The following is a 27,322-nucleotide window of genomic DNA, read 5'->3' as shown; positions in this document are numbered from 1 at the left end:
TTCCACGAAAAATCTTTCAATCATCAATTTCAATCATATGATTTATCTTGTGTTTCAATGTATTATGGTTCTCAATTTGAAGACGTTTTTCGTGGTTCTGAATGCATTCGCAAGTGAATGATTGAGGCGCCAGTAGAACTAACCACAGAGCACTGTGTGGGTTTCCCTTGAAACCTCCCTAAATTCACATTAATTTCCTCTGTTTCTATATTCTTAGTTACTATTTAAACGCACCCTTAGGCAGTATTTAAACGCATCCTGCAATCTTGTATGACTTTGGAGAAGAAATGTTTTGTTGACATATTTTTGAGTTCTATAGTTGCTTTTTGGATTTGAGATTTCATGAAAATTTAAGTAAATACTATTGCTCAATCCTGGTATCCGTTGTGCAAATAGCGAAGGCACCTATTACTGAGCAAATGTCTCACCTATTTACATTTTGAATAGACAAGGGAATAACAATCTAGTGATATAATGAGGAGTTGAAGTGTTTCAATGTCCTCAAATTATTCGAGTGGTCTTCTAATTTTATATTCATAAACTTCCCAGGACAATGTCCTTCGTGTTTATAGGACAAGATATTTCATTTTTATGTATCGAAATTGAATACCTACGGATGACAATGCCATGCTAAAAGTGTTCATGTGAAGTAAAAAGGGTAAGATGATGTTTAGAATTTTGAAGAAGAGATGACGCTGATATTTGGTTTTCTTTGGTTTGGTTTTGGATTTGGACATAAAATCAGAGTCAGAATGTAATGTTAAATCTAAAGTGACAGCCCTAGTAAATACACTTATACAAATCAATTTCTTCCATATGTGGAACTAATGCCGTTTGTGGTGATTATTACTAAGGATTAAGACACAGCTAAAAAAATGAGTGAATGTCTTTGGTTGCAAAATCAGCAGGAACGCTGGTAAAAGTGCTTCGAGCCAAAATATATTGAAAAATAAAAAAATCTACCAGAAACAATTAGTTTCTATTTCTTACTAAGAATCTATTGAACTACCCTCATGCGTATGTACAAGTCAACAAGTTCAAGAATTAATTTTGGATAAATGGAAGAGGGGTGACCATCAATACCAGGCAGGTATTTTCTGTTGAAAAATATATCTAAACACAACATTTTATATAAAAAATGTTTCAGGCTAATAATAAGTGTCAGTTTTAAAATACAGTTAGAAATTTTCTGAATGCTCTCTCAAAACTTTTTTCTGAATTTAAAAGCAAGGAAATATTAAAGTTTGGAGACTTGCAATATAAATTACAGATCCTTCATTCAATTTGAAAATGATGCATTGCACATCAAAACTAGTCGCAAATAATTCTTTATTAAGTGGAAAATTGCAAGAGTTTTTCTTTTTTGTTAATTGGGGAGACTAAATGGAAAACTTAGGAAATAGTTTTTTTAATGGATGTTATAAAATGCAAGGATTCAGTGCATAAATATTTTAGGCAAATGAAAAAAGGAAAGGCATGAGAATTAGTTATTTATAAATATTCGACGAATTCCATCTTGCTAGGATCACAATCATAATGAAGTTACAAGTTTTTTTCACTAAATATATTTTTCACTTTGTCCTGCGGGCTACGCGACGTTCGAATGGCTGCTGCGCGCATGGAGGAGATCACGGATGGTGCCTGACATGATGCGTGTGTTTTTGGAAGCGATCATTCTTTTGTTTTCCTTATTTGCTAACTTTCCTAATGTCCGTAAGCACACGATCTTTCCCGCTGACGTCAGGAGATCAAATTCGTTTTGTTGGATCCATTGAAAGATCCTCATTAATGTGTGCAGCTGTAAACATATCTTGCCAGCGGGAAAGTCCTGGCGCGAGCATGCATGGAAAAGATGGCGGCCAGAAAACGGACAGATGGCGGCTCCGTCGACCAACGCGGCGGCGGTCGTTGGAGGCGTCAAATGGGAAAGGGGGGAAAACGAATTCCTCTCAACTCCGATCCTTTTAATTCGCTCTTTGCCGACAGCTTACTTGCCAAGCGCCCCATTGATTCCCCGATAAGACCATATCATTCTTGCTTGCCACTCAACTACGTGCTCGCATCCCCGCTGTACTCCGGGACTCCCCATAATTGAATCTCACCACCCTCAGCATTCCTTGCGGGAGGATGGCGCGGAGGACATGGAAGAGATCTGGAAGATCTGCAGGAAGCTGCGAGGAAGCCAGCGACTGGACCCCATCGTATTCTGCGGTGATGAGGTGGCGACATCTCCCGGGGCGAAGGCAGAAATGCTTGCGACCTATCTCGAGGGCACCTTCAGTCCTAACCCCGGGAACGCGGATTCGGCGGCCATCGAGGAGGAGATCGCGGTGTCGGAGGAAGCGGTGAATGCTGCCCCTGAAGATGCTAAGGCTGCTCCCCAGTTCCGGAAGGAGGACGTTCTGGGCACGATACGCTGCTTACGCAAGAGGAAAGCCCCGGGAAATGACGATATACCCAATATCGTCATCCGGGAACTTCCGAATGCAGCGGTGGCGTACCTGACCAGCATCTACAACGGCTGCGTCAGGATTTCCTATTTCCCGACCACTTGGAAGAGAGCGAGGATCATATGTCTCCCGAAGACGTCGAGGACGGAGGTGGGACCCGGAGACTTCCGGCCCATTTCTCTACTCGACGGATTCGGGAAGATGTACGAGAGACTTCTGCTGGAGCCGATAGTAGGTTTCGTCCGAGAGGCTGACATCCTCCCGGATGAGCAGTTCGGCTTCCGCGAGCGGCATTCCACGGTCCATCAGCTGGTGAGAACCACGGACTTCATCACGGACGCCTTCAACAGGAAGATGTCGGTGGCAGGCGCATTTTTCGACGTCAGCAAGGCGTTTGACCGCGTCTGGCACCAGGCACTGCTGTTGAAGATGCGGAGACTCCACTTCCCGACGTGGATCATCGAGGTGATCCGCTCCTACCTAAGAGACAGGACCTTCGTCGTTTCCTGGTCTGACTCGTTCTCTGGGGTGCACCGGATCTCCGCTGGTGTCCCCCAGGGTTCGGTTCTCGGGCCAGTATTATTCAACATCTTCTCCCATGACATTCCCAGGAGTCATGGGAGGCACGAGGTCCTGTCACTATACGCGGACGACGCGGCGCTCCTGTGCAGCTCCCGGCGAATATCTTTCGCCGTGGAGAGGCTGCAGATCGTCGTCGACGAGCTACTTTCGTGGTATCGTCGCTGGCGGTTTGCAGTCAATGCCGGGAAAACGAAGGCAATCGTCTTCCATACCGGCAGAGGAGCGCCGACAGAAGAGGAGCTGTTGGTGAATGGAGTCACCCTTCCGTGGGAATCCGAGGTTCTCTACCTCGGAGTGCTGATGGACCGGAAACTCCTTTGGAACGCCCAAGCGCGACGTGTCCGAGGGAAGGCCTTCGCGGCGCTTAACCGGCTTCGGCCGATTATTCGTCCGGGGGTCCTGAGCTCGGAAACGAAGCGTCGACTGTACCGAGCGTGCGTGTTGCCTGTCATCACGTACGCAGCGCCGGTATGGTCAGGAGTGCCGAAGTCTACCCTCGCTCTCATCCAAGTGGTGCAGAACTCTGCGCTACGGTGCATCTTGGGATGCGGGCGCTACGCCCGCGTGGAAGAGATGCACCAGGACGGGAACATGGAACCTCTGAACGTCCTTCTTCCGGAGCTGTCTCGAAGATTCTTCGAGAGGGCTGCGGATTCAGACGTCGCCACCATCCGACGCCTCGGAGAGATCCAGGTTTCAACGTGGGACCGCTATAAGCGCCCCATTGCGAGCATGGATCGCCAAGATGCCCTCCCAGCGAAGAAGAGGCCCAGGCTTCAGTAGCAGGGATCGCCAGAACGCCGTGACAACGCAGAAGACGACGCCCTGCCTTAGAAGCCTAGGCGGCTGGAAAGGCAACACAGTGGAGCCCCGACCGGAGTAACGGGGGTCCGTCCACGAGAATACTATCTACCTCAGCATTCCCCGCGCCCGGTTGCTTCGCCTCTCTCGTTTCACTCCTAGTCGAGGAACCGATTTCTTGCCCGTCCCCGTGGCATCAAGTCGAATCCGCACTGAGGGACCGGAGACTTCCAATCGAATTTCTCTGAATGCCATCATTCGTCCATTCGAATCATCTCAAAAGGTTTATCGAGCTGCAATAATTACTTCCGACCTAATCGACTTCTGGTAAATATTCGTATAATCGAAAATGGAAATATTCTCTCTAGAAAATCAACATTTGGGAATCGGCGAATAGGGGAAGTGATTACGACGGGGAACAAAATAAAAAACTCAGTTTTAGTGATGGATACATTCCAAGTTTTAAATATAGATCTTAACCATAATCTGGCTTCATCCAAATGACCGGAGACACTTTCAAGACGTTTTATTTTTTAAGTTTTTGTTCCATGATCACTTGTTTTGTTGGATAGCTAAAGCCATCAAATTTACGTACGAATTACCGATGAGTTAATTATAGTTATAATTTTGATGTACCCCTCGTAAATGAACAAAAACAATTCATTGATATTATGAAAGTAAACATTAATTTGGGAGTGAATGTTCATCGTTTAAAATTCTCCAAGTGGCCATTCAAAAGATGGAAAACCCAAAATAAATACTTATTTTTACTTTTGGATAATTTTAAATGTCTGTTCATAATCATTTTTGGCTATGCCATGGTATATTCGCAATAAATTAAGGAGATGAAACTAATCGGAAATATAAGTGTTTATCCTCTATTTATAAATGAAAAATCACTTAATTAGTCGAATATTCAATCAATGTCCTACGTCTCTTGATCGTGTACTCGCTATCGGTGAATGGCAGTTTTTCTTTAAATGACCTCTCTTTCTCCAGCAGTTACATATAGGGCGGCCATTATTGGACGCCAGGACGACCGGCGAAACTTCTCGCGCCCGACCATACAATTCGCATTCGAGGAAACTTGAGATGCGCGTAGATGGCGCCATTCCGGAACCATATCGAGTGCGCGGGCTCCTCGCCGGGGTCGGTGTTTCCCTCCCCGTCCCTCCAAGGCGCGCTCAGGGCAAACGCCGCGCTTCGCCGGGAGGGAGCGTCGGGTTCGCTGCTTTCACTTTCCCGAGGAGGCATCTCGCCGAGGTTCGCCTTCCCATTGAAACCTCGGTGGAGTGCACAGCCTCCGCCTCCTCGAGAGGAAGAGGCCCGTGTGGAGTGGGGGCGGGCGAGCGAGGACGTGTCTGGAGGGAGGCGGGGGATGGCCTGGAGAGGAGAACAAGCCCCGAAAAAATATGGTCCAGGGCCTCACGATTTTTCCGTCGCACGTGGGTTAAAAAAAAGAAACGCTTCAGATAAGTCCAAAAAAGGAACTCGCAATCTCAATCCGAGGGGGGGGGCAGGGTGGGAGGGGGCAGGAATGGGGGCAAGGGGAAAGGCGCTGGAGAAAAGGAAGTGTCCCGGGGCTTCGGGGGGAAAAATGGAGGAGAGAAGCTAAAAAAATGCGCCGTTGGGATTTGATGAGGGTTATCGCTTCTCTCCCTTTTATCGCCCCCCCCCCCCCCCCCTGGGATCCTCTTATCTCTCCCCCGCGCACCTGAGCCCGTCCACTCCCTCCGGCACGCGGAGATTGCGAGGAGGGGGAGCCCTCGTCGCCGTGATTCATTGTCGTCAGATTGGGGGGGGGTCCTCGCTCCAACCCTCCCCATTCCTCCCGACCCTGCCCACGCCTCTCCCATTGGCCCCGGCATGAAGGGGAGCGCCCTCTCTCTTCCCGCCGACCCGACTGATCGGGCGGAAACACGAGCCTTAGTGAGAGAGAGAGCTGAAAAGGGATTTCGTCCAAAGGGCTTAATTTTCAATTGCTGATCCACTTCTTCTGCGAACCTATGGCTCGAAACGCTGAAGAAATACTGTTTTGGAAAAACCTGAGGCCCAGTTCAGCGAGAGCTAACGCATGCCATTTTTACAACTTAGAACAGTCCAAGTTTTTTGTTCGCACGGGCACTGGTGCTCAACAGGTTCACGAGGGAATTATTCACTGTGCGTGCAAAAGCAAAATTGGGAACACATAATGTCGCACATTTCAAGCTCAGGGTCTCATGAGAAAAAATTTAAATTTCAAAATAGGAACCCTGAGGTTTGCAAGTTATTTACGAAAAATACTATACTGGGCTGGAAGAGAAATTGGAGTTGCACGCCTTCGGGAGTTGCACTGGAATCGTTTTTGCTCACCTCCCTCGACTGCGCAGCACAGAATAACGCCTTCTCCCATTACATTTGCTTCTATTTCTGAGACTCGAGGTCGACATTTTCATGGAGAAAACTTTTGAAGATGGAAGACGTTAATTCCCCCCCTAACTTATTGGTCCAAGTGCTTCCCTTCCTGCCGTTTCTCTTTTATGGCGAGTGTACATCGTCATATATACAATTCGGCGAAGGTCACTCCTACAAAGCGATCGCCCAAGGCTATCTTGACTGCCTTCCCCATTGGCTATCTCTGGCCATTTCCAGTACCTCCGCATCCTTTTCCAGGTTTCAGAGTTGAAAATATCTTTATTACCGAACACAAATTGAAGTACTTCCATGACTCTTGAAACGTACAAGTATATCGCTTCGTGTGAAAATGGACAGCGTGAACTCCCATGATTATGTAAGTTATTCTTCGATTGAGTGGAAATGAGTGCAGGACAAATTTAAGTTCCACCGATTTCTCGCAACCCTTACTGCAAACGCAGGACAAAAAAGTTACAGGTCACTTAATCGCCAACCAATCATTATCGCCAAAGCCAATCCGTAATGACCGTGATCACGTGACATTTTAGCGAGGGTTGTCAGCAAGAAATTATTACTCTCGACACAAAAATAAAAAATAATGCTATTCTAAAAGTTCATGCAGTTTGACTCCCACTACGACGAGATCTAGTGCGCTGCTAACTGCTTAAGTGATTAAACAACGCCTGGAAACACACACTTCAATCTCAACGCATAGGCAAACACATACCAATAGAATAAAATTCGAAAAATAAGAAAACTGCGATATAGTTTTCAGGATTCCTCATTCAAGGTGAAAAAATGACCCCAAAAGTTAAGAGAAAACGTTTAAAGATTGCAGATACGGAGGTGCAGAATTTGTCAGCATAAATAATTATCGTTGGCAGACTCTGGGTGTTTGATAATAACAACATAGAAAGTGTTTGGTGAACGTTATGGCAATTTAATTAGCATAATTATAATGCATGATACTTCTTTAGGCTTTTTGATCCAAACGTTCTCGCACTTCATGCACTCGAAGGGCAAATACCAGGTTTGTATGCAAGCTCTATGTAAACTTTTTTCCCGACGTGTGCATGAAGGGCTGAATTCAGGCCGTCGATTAAGGGTGCGCATGATCGAAGATCGTATATTGGCATTGATATGATGACAGTGCACACACCCTTATCACTGAAAATTCAGCAATACGAAATATCTGCACTAAACTCATGTTCCAAAGGTCTTGACGGAAGACCAAGTGCGGACAGTCTAGTGTCTGCTTGCGAAGACCTTCTGCAACGTCATTACGACGACTTCCCAACCCCCTTACAGTCCCGACTAGGCAGCAGCAGACTATTTCATATTTTCAAAAAGAAAATCAACCGTCCAGTAAAGAACACCACCATGGGACCCAGAGTCAAGCTGCCAAAGAACCTTGCATGTGACCCTCAAGGACCTTCCCGGATCCGCCTACCTTGGGAGCCTTAGGGTGGTGGAATAGCCGCAAAGGCAGAGTGGTGTTGACGCTCAAGGGATGCACTCTAAATAATTTTGAGGCGATGCAGCAATATCTGAAATAATTCTATTTCCCGACACTTTTCATACAAACCATGTACGTATATTACGAGGGTGGTCCAATAAATACCCGGCCTGGCCTTGAGGTGGCGGTTTAAAAAATATCCTTGTATTAGAAAGAACGCAATCCATAAAGAATATGTTTCAAGTTTGAAGACGCCACGTTGTTTAGTATTTGCTTGGCAGCCATCAATGGGGAGCGTTTTCAGTGAATTTATGAAAATGGAGAAAATCGGTCATCGTTACGTGATACAATACTTTTTTTGGAAGGCCTAAGCCCAGCCAATAAAAAGCTGAAATAGATTATACTCTGTGTGAGTCTGCTCCTTCGTTTACAACAGTAAAATATTGGGTAGCAGCGTTTAAACGAGGCCGTACGAGCTGTCAAGACGAGCATCGCATCGGTCGACCAAAAGAAAATCCACAAGGTCATCCTGGATTATCGTCAACTGTAAGTGCGCGAGGTAGCAGATATAGTAGCATTTGAAGAAGTGCGGTACATTGCATGTTAACTGACAATTTGGACATGAGAAAGCTGTGTGCAAGATGGGTGCTCACACTCGAGCAAAACCAGTGTCATGAAGATGTTTCAATTGAGTGTTTAGCAAAGTTTCAAAGCAAAAATCAGAATTTTTGCGCCGTTTCATAACCATGGATGAAACATGGGTCCATTACCCGAGACAACAAACCAATCAAAGCAATGAATTCAAGAGGGAGAACAGTCTCCAAAGAAGGCAAAGACCGTTTCATCTGCAGGTAAAGTCATGGCGTCAGTTTTTTGGGATGCGCGTGGGATAATTTTCAATGACTATCTTGACAAATCCGTTAGTGCAATGGCCAAAATTCACGAATTAAAGTTTGAATTGCTACCTCATGCACCCTATTCGCCAGATTTGGTCCATTAGGATTATTTTCTTGATTCACTTATTAGCCATGAGACCATCCAAATTCCTCCTTCCCAGGCCTCCTGCTTCGGGCGTTCTCATTTGCCGTTCCGAATCCCAGAACCGCCCACGCCGTTCTGGATGCCTGCGGTAGGATGCAGGGGGTCCACGGCTTACGTATTTGGGGAAAAGGGGGTGGACAAAATAACTAATCAACAAAACAAGAATCGTCTTGTAATGTTGATTAGTTACGACCGTCTATGTGATGAGGTATTTGGGGAGTGCGGCGAAAAATCCGATTTGCGGAAATGAACTCTTTGAAGGAGCTGCGTTGTTCTGTGAAATCCTGCGTCAAACTCTGCAAACCCTTCACGTATACTTAAGAGTTGATGAGTTGATTACTTAGGCTTATGGTGGGGATTCTATGAAGCGTACCACGTGGTATAAGTGGTTTACTTGGTTCAAAAAGGAGCGGCAATCAGTGGACGATGACAAGCGTTTCGGAATACAATCAACGTCGACTGATGACCCCAGCATCGAGAACATCGGAAACCTTGCGAGTGACAGCCAAGGACCTTGCAGAAAAGCCTGGCATCTCGATTGGTTCGTGCTATGAAATCCTGAATGAAAATTTGAGGACTAGCGACATTAAGTTCAAGTCTTTCAGGAACTGTTTGATGGAGCTGAAGAGGATGGAGCGGGGATCCTGGTCCAAGATCATCTCCCGATAAGAGATCATGAGTTAATTGATATCTAAACATCAGTGCAATCTCCATAATTGATTGGCGAAACATCCCTCCAGCCAAATAAGCTCGACAAGTTCGCTCAAATGCCTAGGTGATGTTGACTGTTTTCTTTTTCATTTGCAAAGGGGGTTATGCATCACGAATACCTACCTTAATACTAGAAGGTGAACTACCTGGGCGTTATGAAGCGCCTAAGAGGGAAAGTAAGGCGAAAATGGCCCAAACTTTGGAGGAGGAGCGAGTGGTTTCTTTCACTACGACGGCTCATTCGTCTCTCAGAACTCTCGTGTGAGTTTTGAGCCAAAGACAAGACCTCTGTTGCTTCCCCACCCACCCTACTCACCAAACCTGACCCAATGTGACTTTTTCCTGTTCCACAAACTGAAAACTCAGATCAAAGGAAAACGATTGGCCATTACTCTGGAGACAGAGAAAAAATCGTCGGAGGAGCTTATGATCTCTCCGGAAGAAGCCTTCCAGGGTTCTTTCAAAAAGTGAAAACACCGTTGGAATAGTGAATACGTTAAAGAGAAGACTACCTAGAAAGGGACCCAGACCAATAATTAATAAGTGAAATATTTCTTTGTAGTAAGAAAGCTTCGTGAAATTTTTTAACAGACTTCTTACGCATTTGAAATCATTGACTCATATACTCTCAATCTATTCGGCAATTTCGGAGGGAAGAGTATAAGTCACATGCAGCTGTCATATATTCCCGGGGCTCATCCACAAAATTTTCTCTCCGTTGCCGAGGAATAAGTAAGGGAAGGGTGGCTCCCTCTCCCCCCCTTCCCCCCAATCCCCCTCCCTCTCCCCCCTATCCCCCCTCCGGGTCGAGTTTTATAAGCGGAAGCTCTTACGCTCGATTCAGTGGGCCTTGCGGAAACTGCGGAAGAACCGGTAAGTACCGAATTACTCCCGGCTGACGTCATGAATATTGTAGCGTGAATTCTCGGGTTAGGCGGTGGAATTCCAATTGGCGATTCGCCAAGTAATGTTCGCCAAAGAATTCCCCCGTGCTCAGGAGTTTTGACGAACATTGGACGAGCTTATTATCCTTGTGTGATTTTGGAGGTAATCGTAGTAGCCAAGTGACCATTTCAAGGTATTAGATAATTATCTCATCAGCGCTGTGAGGACAGGAAACGTAGCAAAAATACATTATGTGTAACGTGCTTTGTGTAATAAAAAGTTATAAATTTGAAATGGCATTCAACAAATGAAACGAGCTCCCGTCCAACTTCACTGTTGGTCGGGTTGTGACCGTTACAGCCTCGGAAGCCCATGAGGGCCTATGTAATGAGACAGGCCACAACGAAAGAAAACATTTCTTGGAAATTAAATTTGTATTCAAATACTCTAAACAAAATAAAAACGAAAGTTTACTTTCGTTCCCGTCTGAAATCAATGCGCCATTTTGGAAGCCTTGAGAGAATTAATCATCCGTCATGCGTAAACAATTCAAAGTTCATATTTTTCATTGATGGCCCTTGTCCTGTGTCTGCATCCGTTTCATTTTGAAAAGCGGAGTGGATTAACGGGCTTCCGCTGAGCCACTTACTTGATGCTTCCCGAAGGAAAATATGACGCCATCCACCTTCCTCTTGGCGGAGGGATTAAGAAAACCAAGAAAATACGAAGAGCATCTCACAGATAGCCTCCCCCTTTTCTAGGCAAGTTTCAACATTAGCCGAAACACTTCGCCGAAGTTTTATCCAGGGGTTTTTATCAATAGCGAAGGCATTGTGAAAAAATGAAATCACTGTGAATTCGTGCATTTCCATATTTCCACAGTGGAGATAGGTTTCGAGTTGTACCGATTGATTTTAAACAACAAATTGAATATAAAAAATATATAAAAAGTAACATCTAATACCATTTCTTCAGTAGAAGTTGCGGATTTTAGTTTTTTCGACGTTTTTCTAAGATGGAAAACGTCTGAAAACACTTTCCTTTTCGTTAGTAGGTTTTAAATAAACAGAAACATGGCTTATAGCGTGTTTACCTCTCCCAGGAAGCTTCGTTAGATTGCACTGACAGCTATTCTTAATAATTACAATGTGTGATCGGTTATGGGCCATATTTCGTGGCGTGGCTTTCGAAAGCCGAATCAATGAATCACCCATGCGACAGAGGACATTTTTTGCTCCTTCGATTACCGAAGGGTACTCATCCATCATTCGGCGCGATAATACATCATCATCATGAAGGGATTCAAACCATTTGCATTGGTTTGAAGCCATCATTCCAGTCCGACTCTTGGCAGTTTTCTTATATCGTAGCGAGCTCACAAATAAAGGGATAGACTTTAGATTTTTAAAGCAGTCAATGGAAAAGGATTTCCCTCTGGCTCCACGCAGTATCTTCTGAGTAAACCAGAGCCTCCGCTCCATATTACCAACGTTCTTGTGTTAATACTCATTCTGAAAAATAATTATCTCTGTCAGTACCATGCTCCCGTAATCTAGTAAGCTTTTCTCACAAAAATAAATTTGATGAGGATGTATTACTTAAACTAATAAGTGTTATCTGATATGAACACCAAAAAATGGATGTTGTATTCCGAAAAGTCTACCCTAAATGAGGGGTTGCAAAGGAAGAATGCATGGGACTGAATGCAGTTTTAATTCTCATTTATGTGAAAAGCATAACGTACCATGGAATTCTACAAAGTCCTTGTATATCCTTGGCAGTGACACTGGCGTGGCAAGAAATTTCTACAGGATCTCAATTTTAATGGTAACTTGAAGTAATGTTATTTCTAGTGCTTTTAGTTACAGTTAAAAATGATTTGGTAGCTATTTAATTATTAATTAATAATTCTGACAACTTTGATGAATCATTGATGTTTAACAATTTGATGGTACCAAGTATTGGAAATAAGTTTAGCCAATGCAAAACAAATCATCGGTCAAGGAACAACTAGTTACTTCAGCGCTGCCTCGAAATGCTCATTACGAAATGCCTCCTGTCCCATACATCTGTTACATTCGATGAATTTTAGTCTATTTAAAACTTTTATTTGCCAATTGAGTACAATTTTTCTAAAAATCTAGTCTAGTAGATTCATATGGCAAATTCTCAGCGTTTCTGAAATATTAATAGCAGAATCAATTCAAATATTAAACCTAATAATATCCTATTTCAAATCATAAAAAATGAGAATCAGTTCAGTTAAATAAAAAGAAAACCTTCGGTTACCGGTCAAGTAGGGTTGAAATATTAGATTAAATATGCAAGTGCCGAAGAAACGTACAACTCGCTAAACACAGCATGTAATCACGTTCGACTAAGGAAACCAAAAGGAAGATATAATCCAGCCTAACACTTATTTAGAGGGAGGAATCATTGGAAGTTTAAAATTATTCCATTTCTGAGAAAAGATGTGTGTTGAGAACATTTTTTATTTTCACAAAAAATGTTAATGCAAAGGAATAATACTCATCTGCAATTCATTTATACCAAGGGTGATTAGGAATCAATTATTTTACCTGATTACTTAAGATGTCGTCCATTGCTCGAAAAATAAAACTCAATATCGACTTATATTTTTATTGTTTGATAGCCGTAATTTTGGAGTCGATTTTGTAATACATCCACTGTAATAAAGTAATTGCCATTAAATGGGCCAGTTTAGTGCTCAATGGTTGAAAGGATGATCATTATGATCACAGATGCCCCAAGTTGACCTTCTGCCAAGTGTAGTATGCCATCTAATTTACATAAAAAGATAACATGGGCAATTTAAACTTTAAAAATTAAAACTACTGAAGTGAAAAGATAAGGAAAACAAAAAAAAACTGCTTTATGAGTGTCAATTATCTTAGATGATTTAACATATTTTCTTAAAAATGTTTGACTTAACGGGCAGAGTTCAAAAAGTATTGTTTGACCGTTTGTGACCGGCATGTTACCTTGTGTTGACGGTGGTGATTCCTCCTATTGAAATGTGGCGTTTTCACGAACTCCATTTGTTCTCCCCGTGCAAATGTGGAATATACCGAAGGGCCTGCTTCTTTTTCGCCCTCTTTGTAAAGACCCTCATCGGCGCAGTACGCTGAATATTTCTGGCCTACCTCCCATTCTTATACCTCGCCAATATATATATAGTACAATACACAGTAACACACAATATAGAAACACAAAAAAAGGTTACTTGTGTTTCTATGTTGTGTGTTACTGTGTATTGTACTATTCGGCACTTCCGTGTTACGTCTACGAAAGTATATATATATATATATATATATATATATATATATATATATATATATATATATATATATGTATATATATATATATATATATATATATATATGTATATATATACACACATACATACATACATCCAGCTGCCTCCTTTTGAATCCTAATCCAGTTTTGAAATATGACCTCGCAATTCCGTTCACACTATTGTATAACACCTTGTGATTGTATTGTATAACACCTTGTGATTGGCCGGATATCGGTCTGATGTGCCATTCCCTTGGCGATCGAGTGCACTTCTTCTCTTCATTGCCCAATGCAGTGAAGGGATATCCCTCCTCCACTCTATATCCTTGGCTAAATATATGCATAACTATTTTTATGCAACTATCACATTTAGAGAAAAATTTACCAGCAGAATTTTAATTCCTTTTAGTAATATTTGATTCGCAGCACAAAATTAATGTAATTATATTTGTTAACATCTATGTTCACCTTGTTATCTACTACCCAATCAGCTATTAGATTTTGAACAAGTTGAAGGATTACTTGATTACTCTCCTTCTCAATTTGTTTGTTCATAGTGAGATCGTTCGCAAGGAGTCGTGCTTGCGAATTAATTGTCCTCGGAAAATCATCTATGCAAATTAAAAATAAGAAAACTCTATCACTTACTTTCAACCGTTAGTGTTCGACTTTTCAGGAATTTCTTGGCCCACAATATTCTCTGTTTGCTATAATAACTGGCACTGCTGAAACCAATTACTTGTGTTCCGCAAGAGTATCCACTTCTGAAACCATGTTGGCGATTGAGCAGCCAGAGTTCGCTCTCCCACGAATCTCAGTGAAAGTGATCCAATGTCTTTTCTAGCAACACGCAGGCAGATCAACAATATTTGAATAGTGTCTTGTCCCACCCAGTTCTACATGTGCATTCCAGGCCTTCGTTAAGAGATTTTTATCCACGATATAATTGAATAAATTATTTAAATTGATCCACCAAAAGGGTGCTTGGAAGGGGGTGACTAACTACACTATTCAGCAGTGTTCGTTAAATACAATATGAATGTTATCTCATGCTGTTCATCCACTGACTCCTCAAATAAGGAAAATGAACAAACCCGTAATGAAAAGAGGGGGTCAAAATTCACACGACATCACCAATTACCAGTTGGCATTCTACTCTTGAAGGGCGCACAGTTCATGAATTCATTATATTCACAAATGCATTCATGTACACTGCACCCCACCATGCCATGGCCCAAAGACGCGTGCCGGAGTGTGCTAGGGCACCGCTCATGAATTACCTAGTGAGTTGAGGGGGAATGTAACTTGTATTATGTGCCTAACAATTTTCCCCAGGGCCCACCCACTTCCACTTTAGTGTTTTCCCCCTGAGTAATTGTTGATTCGAACTGTGCGCCGAAAAAACGAAGGCTTGAATCTACGCATTCGTTCGGCCTTCCTTGCTATTTGGTGACGATTGCCTGTCCTGTTTATGTGATTGGAGGAGAGAGCTGAATTATATCGTCTATGTGTGTCGGCTGCTCTACGCTGCCATTGGTTCCTTTGCAATGGGTCTAATCTTGACCCAAGACTTGGCAAATCCAAGGGTTTCCATGCCAGGTCTTTTGGTGAATGAATGTTTGACTCTTCGTCTTCTTTCGTGCGGATTTTTCACTAATCGTGCAGCCCTCCTCTCTAACTGGTTTAATTCCGTGATCAGTGTTTCTTGAGATGGACCCTACGTACTCGCAGCATACTGATTTGGGGTCTCAGTAAAGAAAAAAATAGGGCGGCTGATTCGGTCTTTCGTCGCTACCAACATTTTTTGACTTATTTTCCTCAGTTTGTTCATTTTTAGGAATTTTTGGCTGCCTTAATGCTTCTAGATATGATATTTGCCCCTCTTTGACTTCTCAGATTGTGTAATGGTTTACCAAAAGTATCAGGTTTATTTACTCTTTTCTTTTTCTTAACCAAATTTACGTGCAAAATGTTACGAAATTTGTCCTTTCATTTGTCACGCGTGAGTAAAGGTCCGTTTTTTTAAATTGTAATATTCCCCTACTGTCTTTCGTTCTCCTTCAATGCTTATAAAATTGGTAACTGTTGTCTTTCGACATTACGCTCTATATTAATGTCTCCTTCCTTCTTCATCCTCTGCTAACGTACGAATCGGAATTTTGAAATTCGTTGAATTTTATGAGAGTAATTGAAGTTTAAGTGACTCCAAGATCTCAATTCTGTTTATAACTCTTGATTTCTGATTTCTGATTATAGATCTCCCGGTCAGCATTGCTTTTGGGATTGGTTTTCGAAACATGTTTTCATTCCTTAGAGTGTTATTCTCCAGTTGGCCTCTTGATTTATTTTGGAATTCTGACCACCGTTTTCCAATTTGCCAAAAACGCATTCCTTTAGATGGACTGTATACCTTCCTCCACCGTCGCCGTGTTTACAATACCATATCGGCTTTTGTTTTCTAAGCACTTTCCAATTGAGAAACTGAAGAGCATCTAGTCATATGGTAACTAATTCCCAAAGACATCTACTTTCCCCACCCCCATGTTTGGTCTCAAAGGCATAGGGTCGAGGGTTTTTGTTCCACAGGGGGCCTCCCTATCGACCTCCTGCTCAAAGGCCCCCCTCCCTCCTTTGCGAGGTGACCAACAATTCTTTGTACCCATCCCACCGAGGCCGCGTCTACCAACCATTGAATTCCCCGTAGGCTCTAGATCCCTTCTTTGAGGGTATGACCCTATGGACTTTCCGACTGGACTGCATGTACCCCTTTGTCGCAACTTGTGTACTTGAATAATATTTTTAATACTCATTGTCCATTTCCATTTTACCTTAAAGACACATTATATCATTAAGAGTTCTAATCAATTGCATAGTGCTAACTATTTTTACATAAACATGTATTGTTTTACATTTTAACTTGTGCTGGAGAAAAATTAACCATGCAAAAGAAAGTACTAACATGCAAGAGTATTGAACAACAGGAAACGTATATTCAGATCATGCGAAAGGAGTATTAAAAATAATGTGTCTATTTAAAAATAAATGCACGATAACGAAAAAATTATAAATATGTATATGTATATATATATATATATATATATATATATATATATATATATATATAAATATATGTATATCGTATACATATATTGACACTACTAATGCTAATGATCTCCTTAGCGCCTGCGGTCATGTCTATTATGATCTCTAATGGTACGAGGAAAAACGACCTTTTAAATCTCTCCGTTCTGCAATACATATAAATCTCCATGGTTATACGTTGGTGATCCGCTGCACTCAATCTAGTTCCAAAATCAAGCCCGTCTCATTACAAACCCATAAATCTGCAGCATGCCCTATTTGGAGCCTAACTAAAGTGAAAGGCCTAATCTCCTTGGCCCTCTCAGTACACTTCCCAAGTATTTAATCACTTCTACGTTTGTTATCTTAGTTCTCTATTTGTTGCAAGTGTTTTGGGTGAAAAACTCAGCCTCTGAAAATTTTATCAAAACGCATTTATTTTTATTTATTTTTAGCTCCCAATTCTCGCACCACTATCGGATTGCATTTAGGCCATTTAAATAATAATATGCTATCTTCATGACTGGAATTTGTCATATGTATCACTGCATCGTCAGTAAAAAGACGAAGTTTACTGGAGGCCTAAAAACTGACACCATTATAAAAGGAACAATAGCGGACCGATAACACTTCCTTGTGGGACACCCGATGAGACCCTTGCTGAGTTGGATGGTACGTACTCCATCTATTACGACCCTTTGTTCGCGGCCTGTAGAAAATGGATGAATCCAGTCTAGTACACATTTATCTATCTCGTAGGTTCTCAACTTATGAAGTAACTTCCTAAGAAGAACTTTGAGGAATGCCTTTTTAAAATCTAGAAATACGTGGATATTATTTTAACCCGAGATCAAATTATCATAAACAAAAATTGTCAGTTTAGTCTCACACGTTCTACCCTTACGGACACCGTGCTGGTTTTTTATCACTAAAACCAAGGAATCGAGATCTATCATGATTAAACTCACAATTATTTAATCTAAAATTTTGCATGAGATGGGTGCGAAAGGCATGGGTCTTGGATGGGGGATGAGACAATTACTCGGATCTTCTCCGTCGCCCTTTTTTATGTGGTCGTTTAATTGGCTACAAACCATAACAGACGAGTCAGAATTTAAAACAGCATGCTTTAATTTAAATGCCGTTTAGGAGAAATCACTCTTATTATAAATGAATAACGCTAATTGGCATGAATGTACAAAGCCAATTATTGTAATGGTAAACAGGCATAATCTGAATAAAAGTATTTTTCCAATAATACAGGGTCCGTACAAGAAGTATCGGGACTGGTTCCAATAGTAAAAGTTTATTGCATTTATCATTACAATTACTCAATATTTTCAAAATATATTCCTCCAGCATCGATACACTTACTGTATTTCGACGCGTCTGCCACTCGTCAAAAGCTCACTGGAAGTCGGTTTCCGGAATACTGTTACGAGCCTTTGTCGTCGCCGCTTGAACCGCCTCGATGGAGTCGAACCGATATTCTTTGAGCTGCTTTTGAGCTATCCTTTGAGGTAATAACGTTATCGAGAAAATCTTCACCTTCCAGGACAAAACTTCTTGCGAAATTTCCACTCGCGACAGTTTTTGTTCCTCGCTCAAGACTTTCGGCACCAGCTTCGCGCACACTTTCCTCATCACAAGATCCTCTGTTACACTGGTATGGACGGCTCCGACTGAAAGGCCGGTCTCCTCACTGATCAGGGCGACGATTCAAAGCCTGTCAGAGTCCAAAACCTTTTTCACTTTGGCCACCTGAGCATCGGTTCGAGCGATCGTCGGGCGTCCGACGCGGTGCTCGTCTTTGAGGAGCTCCTAGCCTTCCTTAAACATTTTGTCCCGCTCAAAAACTCTTGTGCGGCTTAAGGCATCATCCCCATAAGCCTGTTTAATGAGCTCAAGGTGCTCCGACGTGGATTTCCCGAGTTTCACGCCAAACTTCACAGTGTAGCGTTGCTCGACAGTGCACTCAATGCTGGCGCGACGACACCACAAACAATCACACGTCACAAAAATCCACCTCCTGTCTCAACGCATGCCCAGAGGCGACTGAACTAAAGTGCGCCTGAGTGGTGGGGGACCCCTCTACCGAGCCGACCGGTTGGACCCCCATCCACCGCTCCGTTGAGGCTACAGCGAACCAGTCACGATACTAATTGTACGGACCCTGTATATAAGGAGTTCATTGAGTAGTTTTAATTTCGAAAATGTTCTCTTAATAAAACCTTTCCCAGCAACGTACAAAGCAATATATCTCATATCAGAAGAAATTGTATCAGAAAAGTGCATTTTTTAAACCAAAAGGGAAGGATTACCAAGTCAAGACCCTAGTTCATGGTACACTCAATAATATTACCTAAGAATTATGCCTAACGTAATCAAAAACTTGGCCAAAAGCTCTGGTAAACGACCTTGTTAAAAAACTGTGCACCACTAATTTGCTGCAATTTGTAGAACATAACGCTGTTATTGAAGGGCTTGTCTTCATTGGTGTGCATTCGTTTATGAGAAGTCACGTTATGCGCAAAAAAAGTCGACTTCCTCCAGAATTTATGTGAATTTGTTTAAATAAGCAGCAACTTGTAACAATGGCCAAGGATACTAGTCGCCCTGAATGGCATCATCCTTTGTTTGATCTCATAGCACCCTTAGAACACCCAGGTTGAGCCGTCAGGCCCCTCCGGTCGGAATTCGGAATGTCCGTGATTTGAACCTGAATTTAAAACACATGGTCACCCTTTTTGTCGCACCCGCAACCGCTCATTCCGTATCCCCCACCGTTTCCCCCCCCCCACCCCCACCCCCACTCCAGTTCTCTCCATCCGGAATTCCCCGGCATATTGGAAACCAGGAATATAAATATATTGGAAACCAGGTATTTTTCTTTCGATTTCTCACATCAAACATTTCTTAACACTTAATTATGCGTTTGCTTAAATCTTTAGAACTCAAATGAATCACATGCAGAAAAGATCGCGGAAATATTGCATTTACATATATCCTGGCGTTTTACGTTCCACACATTGAGGCCAGTTGAGATAGTTAATTTCGTCTCTCAGTTACTTGGCTAACAAAAGATAACTTCAACCAAATAGTGGCTTCTTCATTTTAGTCATGCCTAGCGAAAATATAAATGTTATATATGATTTAGCATTTAATTGCAACTCGAACAGTTAATTTATTTCCGATGTTTACAGATGTGTTCTCGATGTCTTTGCAGGTGAGTGCTTCCCCGCGCGCTGTTCCTCGACCACGGCCAGCATCCTCCCTAGCGAGGGGTGAGTCGCGGGACTCCGTACTCTTTTGCCTTCCTCATGGTGTGATGCGGAGATGTTGGCGTTTTCTCCTTAAATCTCTGCACGGTCAATCAATGCAAAAATTGAATTGCATTTCTATGGCGACTGCAGTAGCCGCGTTAGGCGTCTTTTGCTATCGACGAAGGAATTGCTCAAGATCCTGCAATGCAACATTAGCCGTCTGTCAAGTCAAAACTTGGCGATAACTGCGATAGCTGTTCCCTTTCTAATTATTAACCCACCTACGACCTGAGGGGCCTTCCCCGATACATCCTCCTTCAGTTGTTCCACACATACTTGCGTCCCTCGAGCTACCTCCTCGTGCCGCTTTTTCCTTCAACGTGTATCCCACGAATCCACCATCTCTTAAGAAACGCGTCAATCAGCCTGGGTCTTCTTTTTCTTCTTGTTCATCTCACTTCTTCCACAAATTTTCTTAAACATCCTTTCTTACTTCCGTACCATTGTGGTCACTAAGTATCTTTCTTATTATTATCACCATCTATCCATTTTAATTTTCAACTTCAACAATTGATAATACCGCTGACACTGAAATACTTTTTAGTGATCCATTTGTTGCCATCAACAAGAAATGTTGCGAGAGTGGAAATCCATCAACAGGTAAGTGAATAAGCATATGACATCCAATGCGATGAGTGACAGCAAAGTGTGGACGGGAGCTTTCAAGGAGGGTCGGGAAAATGTCCATGATGAACCGCGACCATCGGGCCGACTATCAGTGATCACAGACGAGTCAATGCTGTGGTCGGAAAGGTTTACGAAGACCGGATTGACCACCCGCCTTACAGCCCAGAATTGACACCGATCGATTTTTACATGTTCCGATACCTACTGAAGGAGTTTCTCGGCAGACAGCGCTTCGCTACAGATGACGAGGTGAATGAAGCTGTTGAAGGCTCCCTATCCTCACAGGCAGGAGACTTCTATGACTTCGGCAAACAAAAGTTTGTTTTACGTTATGACAAATATTTGAAGAAATATTAAAACTATGTAAGCAAATAGAAAAAATGTAAGGAATTGAAAAACACGGTTTTGAAAATACCTGTAGTGCTTTCTATTATATAAGAAATCGGACCTTACTTTTCAAATAACTGTCGTATGTGCATCATTTGCATTCTGTAGTCCGTTCCGGAAGCTTCCCTTCTTTTAAATCTAGGTTTGCCATTTTTTTAACCCAACCTTCCAATAATCTACGCTAGACTATTTACGTATCATGTAACGTAGCCTCTCATCTTCCCCCTCCCCTCTTGAAACCCATCCTCCTCCTCACCTTGGCTTGAGAACTGGTCTCCGCAGGACGGGAAGCTGTGTTATGCGGCCCTGTGTGCCGTAGGGGGGGGGGTCCTTACGGCATGCAATTGCCATAGCTCTTTGTAGTATAATATTTTGGCCTCTCATTCTTTATCATCTATCTCAGTTTGGGATTTTGATACTTCTATTTCCTCATTCTTTCCTTAATTATCTCTTTAATAGTAGTCGGTTTTTATAAAATGCTGGAATAACTTTTTTATGTGTATAGTACTTCAATCCCTTGAATATTTCTTCACACTGATTATGAAGCAGTGCGCGTAACAACCCGTGGGAAAACGTATTGGAAATATTCCGCACAAGCACTCCAGAGCGAATTCTGAGTGTGGGTTGCTAATGGCGAGGGCCTGTGCGACCATAATTCCCTGCATATGAACGTTGACGTGGAAATAATAAGTGTATCCAACCAAATCAACAAATTTATATCTACCATAGAGCTAAAGTACGGCACATGAGTGAGTACTTGAAGAGTGACCCTAAAACGTTCTGGTCATATGTCACGGAGGTAACGGGGGGAGAGCAAACCGTGGCCCACGAGAGGGACTCTAACGATGTCATTCACAATGATGCGAGGTAAAAGCTACTACTGCGTAAAGGAGCGTGATATAAGCATATTAATCGTGACTCTATGAATTAATGACGGGCGAATCTTGAGAAATTTATAGCTACTTTATGTTTACAGTTATAAAGAAAGTCCTGAATCCAGTTAAATACATTATCGTTAATTTGGTACCCTCGTTGCTTGTTTATCAATTTGGCGAGTGAGACCTTACCAAAAGCCTCCATAAAATCATTCACGTAAATCGTGCCTATTTGTATTGCTCCTCTCCCCCGATCGCCGCATATCGTGTATAAATAGCCCCAATTGCCTCGTCTCTTCTATGAATCCATGTTTTTTGCCGTGTTTAAGGTTGAATATCGAGGAATGCCACGTAGTTTACTAACCATGATATGCTGTTGTACGCTTTGAAAGAAATTATTATTTCAAACATTCGCTTTTAGGTGGCTGTCTGTCAACATATTACCATTGTCGTTTTAAGGGCTTAATGCTAGTTTGTTTTCCCTGAAAAGAACTGCTTAATGACTTCTTGCGCGCCGAGTTGGTTCTTGTGTCATAACACTTACTTTTGCTTTATTTTTCTTGAATGCCTATAGTCGACCTGGCACGAATGTACCAAGTGGATTATACCGAATACTCTGTCTCCAGTTATTTCCTAACGTATTTTCCCTGTAAGTGCTTCTCTAACTCTACTAACACTTGCCCTTTGGCATTTAGTTTCCCGACAAACATTGCCCTCGCCCTTTCCCTTCTGGCATCCTCCAATCAATGCACTCCAGTCACATACCTGTAAGTGTGATGAGTTTTTATTCTACCACGCCGAGGATTCCTTCCAGCTCATTTGCCTCTCCTGTTTCCTCATCTGTGTTCCTGGATGCCGTTGTCTACATTCGAGTAGTCCATTTAGACCTGATTATCGCTTTCTGTGTCAGTATCCTTGGCACTACAAACTTTGCTTTTTTCATCCATTCCATCTCTAAGTAGACAATCACTCCGATATTTCTTCTGGTCAAAGTTTAAGAGTCTCACCTTATATCCATCTCTCGTCTGCACCCGGCCATTCTTTTTCCTTTCCTCTAAAACTTATCTCTAAGCTACAGCTTGGACACATTTCTCATTGTCTTTTCCTTCTTTCAATTCACTCTTTAATATCGCTTTCCCAATGTCCTGCCCCTCATTTAACACCATATAATGAATGCTCCCAGTAGTCCCAATCCGGAGATCTTATTTGGAGAATTTTTCACCTCCGGAATATTTTACAGGGAGGAAGGCCATCACGTCATTTTTAACGCGAGGCCATCCGATCGATATCCGCGCCATACTTGTAAGCACCTCCTGGAAAACCTGCTGCCTCGTATTATGGGCAAAGTAAAACGTTTCGCTGTCAATTTTATGAAATGTCAAAACAGATTTTTTAGAGTACCCGCAAAATGTTCGGCTCCAGCAATACTTACAACTGTGGCCTGGCTCCGAGTTCCTACGGCTTATTTGTCGTAGGAACTCGGGCCGCAGCCAGCAGCTATCTCTTTGTGCGTATGTTTGATTTGAGCAAAATAAGTGGCTCTGGGCAGCACGAATTCAATGACAACGCACCGCAAACTATTCCTTCAACACTCCCCATCAGCAATACATATGGGGGGATTGGTATTTAGCATAGGTGAAAGCGCAGTTTTAAAATTTTGAAGCAAATAAAACTATGAGCAGGACATAAATTATAAAATAGAGGATTCAGTGCTAGTCGATCAAATTAAATATTTGGGGATAGTTCTAACACCACGTCTTTCATGGGGAGCACATATCAGGACCATACGGGGACCTGCTTTAAAGAAACTCAGCTTTATTGAACGGGTGGTGGGGAAATGTAATGAGAAAGTTAAAGAGAGGTGTTATTTGGCTCTAGTTAGACCTCATTTGGAATATGCCGCAAATATTTGGGATCCTTAGGAGAGAATTTGGCAAAAAGAATTAGATAAAGTCTAGAGAAAATCCGCTAGATTCGTCAAAAATTGTTACAAGGAAAAGACGAGCGTGGCAGGCCTTTTGGGGAAATTATACTGGGATCCAATTGAAATGCGAAGAGAACAAGCCAGGCTTAGACTTTTAGAAAGGTTCAGAACAAACGAGTTTAACTATGACACCGAAGGAATGGTAATGGCCGCACACTACTTAGGTAGATCAGACCACAACGATAAAATAAGGGAGATAGATTCCAGTACAGATAGATACAAATACTCATTCTTTCCCCGAACAGAATTTTTTTCAGAAATTATAATAGTAAGAAACCGAAGTCACTTTAGAAATATTAAAGACATTTAATGTACAAGTCAGTACAAGATTAAACGTTGCGGAGACATAAAGTATATTCGTAAGTGCAACTGTTTTTTAGTTGACAGCATCTGTATTTGCATGCGTGTTAGTTAAACAGATTTTTGCATGAATAGATGGTCCATTATCAAAGTAATGCGCATGATTTTACTGTGACGCCACTATCCAATGCAACGCGGTAAAACCTGCTGGAAAAGGTGGTGGTAGTTCTTCACTTTCAACGCAGCCGGTTGTCAGTTTGCTCCGAGCAGTCTGAGCGGAAAGGTGTTCCTCCGCGTGAAGTGTGTTTTTTGACTTCGCGACTCGGCAAAGACGGTCAAGCTACACCATGGCAGTGCACTCAGCCACACGTCCTTCATCATTACTAACGTCCTGACCCGGAGCACCACTCCGGTAGTCCCTCAGCCCCCTTACAGTCCCGACTTGGCTCCGTGTGACTTTTTTTTGTTTCCCTGACTGAAGAGAGATCTGAAAGGAAAGCATTGGGAGACCGTGGAAAACATCCAAAAACATTAAAGCAGCGTTTATGTGAGGCATCCACGGCGAGGATTTTTATGGTGCCTTACAGGCGTAGTATACTCGTATCCACAAGTGTATTGATGCAAAGGGAGAGTATTTTGAACACTTTTAAGCATTAGTAAAAGTAGGTTCAATGACTCTATTTTCCCTGGTATTGCGCATTACGTTTATATTGGACCCTGTATATACTCATCTGCGGGAGTAAATTGGTATGAATCAGTTGGTTATGCATGTGGTTATATTATTTTATACGGCTGGTGACCTAACACACCCCGCCACACGCCCCCAACCAAAACAAAGAGCAGAGAATGCCGATTCGATGAACGTTTTAGGATTACTGTTAACAATACGGATATGACTTGACCTTGCATATCGTATGGTCGCTATTTCGTCTTCCTACAGTTGAAACATTGACTTGGTGGATAATGGCCTTGAAACGACGAGGAACTCTACACGGCCACTGCCAAGTGGTTCAATTTCAAAACTTCTACTCTGAGGGCAAAAAGAGGCTAGTGCAGGAGATGGCAAGCGCTCAGAAGTGAATGGCGATTATGTGGGAGAGTGAAATGGGCTTGTTGGAAACTTAAAGCGTCAATAAAAAAATATTTTCTATGGAATGTAAAGCTTTATCAATAAACGGACATAACTTGTAACATAATGAAAATTGATCTCATATAGTCACTATTACGAAGTCAACCTTTTAAGAAAAGGTTTGAATAGACACAGAATGAACAACGATACATCTATTGGCCTCTCCAAAAGATACACAAACTTATAGTACATCCCACACTGCGGTAAACTGTTTTGTAATTCCACGTAATTCCTTCCGCCCTTCATTAATATATCCTAATATAATAATGAAGGGCGTAATGTTTAATATATATCCTTCAAGGAAAACTAACAAGGAAATACTAAGTATTGTGGGAGAGAAAGTGAATTGTTGGGAGCAATTCAAAATACAATGTACGGAGGAAAGATGGCTACAAAAGTATTGTGATGAGAGTCAATAAAATGTGAAAATGAGATGAACATTCTTTTTTCACGGAAAAATTGTTGGTTTTAAAAGTATCGGTAGAAGTTGCGGAAAAAATATTTATTTTAGATACAGCTCCATTACTTCAAAGTTCTTCAAAGTACATCCCTTGAGCGTCGACATACCTGTGCCCTTGCCGGCTTTTGCCCGATTCGAAGGTTCCCTGGTAGGCGGAAGGTCCTTAAGGGTACGGGCGTGCAAGCTTATTCGGTGACACTTAGGGTCCCCTAGGGTAGGGTCATTTGGCGGAGGAAGGATTTCACTTTTATAGGAATAGGAAATAGTCTGCTGGTGGCAAGTTGAGACCCCAAAAATTTGGGGTCTTCTTCAACACGTTGCAGGAGGTCTTCGAGGGCAGAAACACACTCGACTCTGCTCTTTTGGTCGTCCCTCAAGATCTTCGGGAGGACAGCGCAGATCTTTGATATCGCCAAGTAGTCAGTGATAATGATGCGCACTGTCATCTTATCTATACGATCTGCGATCATGTGCAACCTCAACCGGCGGTCTGAATTCAGCACGCTCGCGTCAGGAAAAATTGTAACATTGTAGATTCAAAGGAGAGAGAAAATAAAATTGAAAAATTTGCATGTTACTCCTCGGGCGAAATTCTCTTTGGGAAATAGCACGCTCTTACAATTTCCATATACTCAAATGTTTCGCCGCCTCCCATAACTCATCCCAAATGCTACCAACCCTTTTCACACACCTTAAACCGCGTTTTCCAAAACCGGTGGCGAGCTAATCAGCCACGCTTGTCCAGGGCGATGGAACGCATTATTCATATACGGGGTTATATTACGAGGGTCATCCGGAAAGTAGTACCCGTTCGTGAAATAAAGACACAAAAGTAAATACTACCTTGATCAAAAAGTTCCCGGAATAACCACCGTGTGGCGGTCCCATCGTTCCGATTTGAGTTCTGTTTTTTTTGTTAAATTGGTACATCTGTTGTTGATATTCCCTTTAAATCTTAGTGTCATAACTTGACATTTGCAAAAGTTACGTAGCCAAGAGTACATCTATCTCTGTGTGTGTTGGCGATTTTTTACAATTGCAGAAATGGATTTAAATTTGCAACAACGAACTTGTATTAAATTTTGCGTAAAAAACGGATTTAGTGGCGCACGGACGTTGGAAATGTTGGAAAAGTGTTTCGGCAACGATTCTCTAAAAAAAACGGTCGTTTACCAGTGGCACGAGCGGTTCAGAAGTGGTCGTGAGTCAATCGAAGATGATGAACGCAGTGGCAGACCATCGACATCGAAAGTCGGTGAAAAAATTGATAAAGTAAAAGAAATGTTGGTCAATAACCGCAAATTAACCATCAGAGAAATAGCGGAGGACTTGAACATTGCCTATGGATCCGCCCAAGACATTGTGGTTAATGATTTGGGTTTCCGTCGTGTAGCAGCAAAGTTGGTGCCAAAAGACCTCAATTTCATGCAAAAAAGAGACCGTGTTGACGTCGCAAAAGACATGATTTGCGAGGCTGAATCCGATCCCACATTCATCAAAAGGATCATTACTGGAGAC

General features: G+C 42.3%; 1 protein-coding gene across 1 annotated transcript in view; it reads left to right on the top strand.

The window, feature by feature from the left end:
• The window catches only part of LOC139688648 (acetylcholine receptor subunit alpha-like), a 412,718-nt gene that overhangs the window by 221,969 nt on the left and 163,427 nt on the right, over positions 1-27,322 (top strand). The window lies entirely within an intron of this gene.

The sequence above is a fragment of the Hetaerina americana genome, unplaced genomic scaffold, assembly GCF_022747635.1.
Source record: "Hetaerina americana unplaced genomic scaffold, ioHetAmer1.1.p SCAF_21, whole genome shotgun sequence".
Classification (NCBI taxonomy): domain Eukaryota; kingdom Metazoa; phylum Arthropoda; class Insecta; order Odonata; family Calopterygidae; genus Hetaerina; species Hetaerina americana.
The sequence above is the reverse complement of the archived record's forward strand: the minus strand, read 5'-3'. Positions and strand labels throughout refer to the sequence as shown.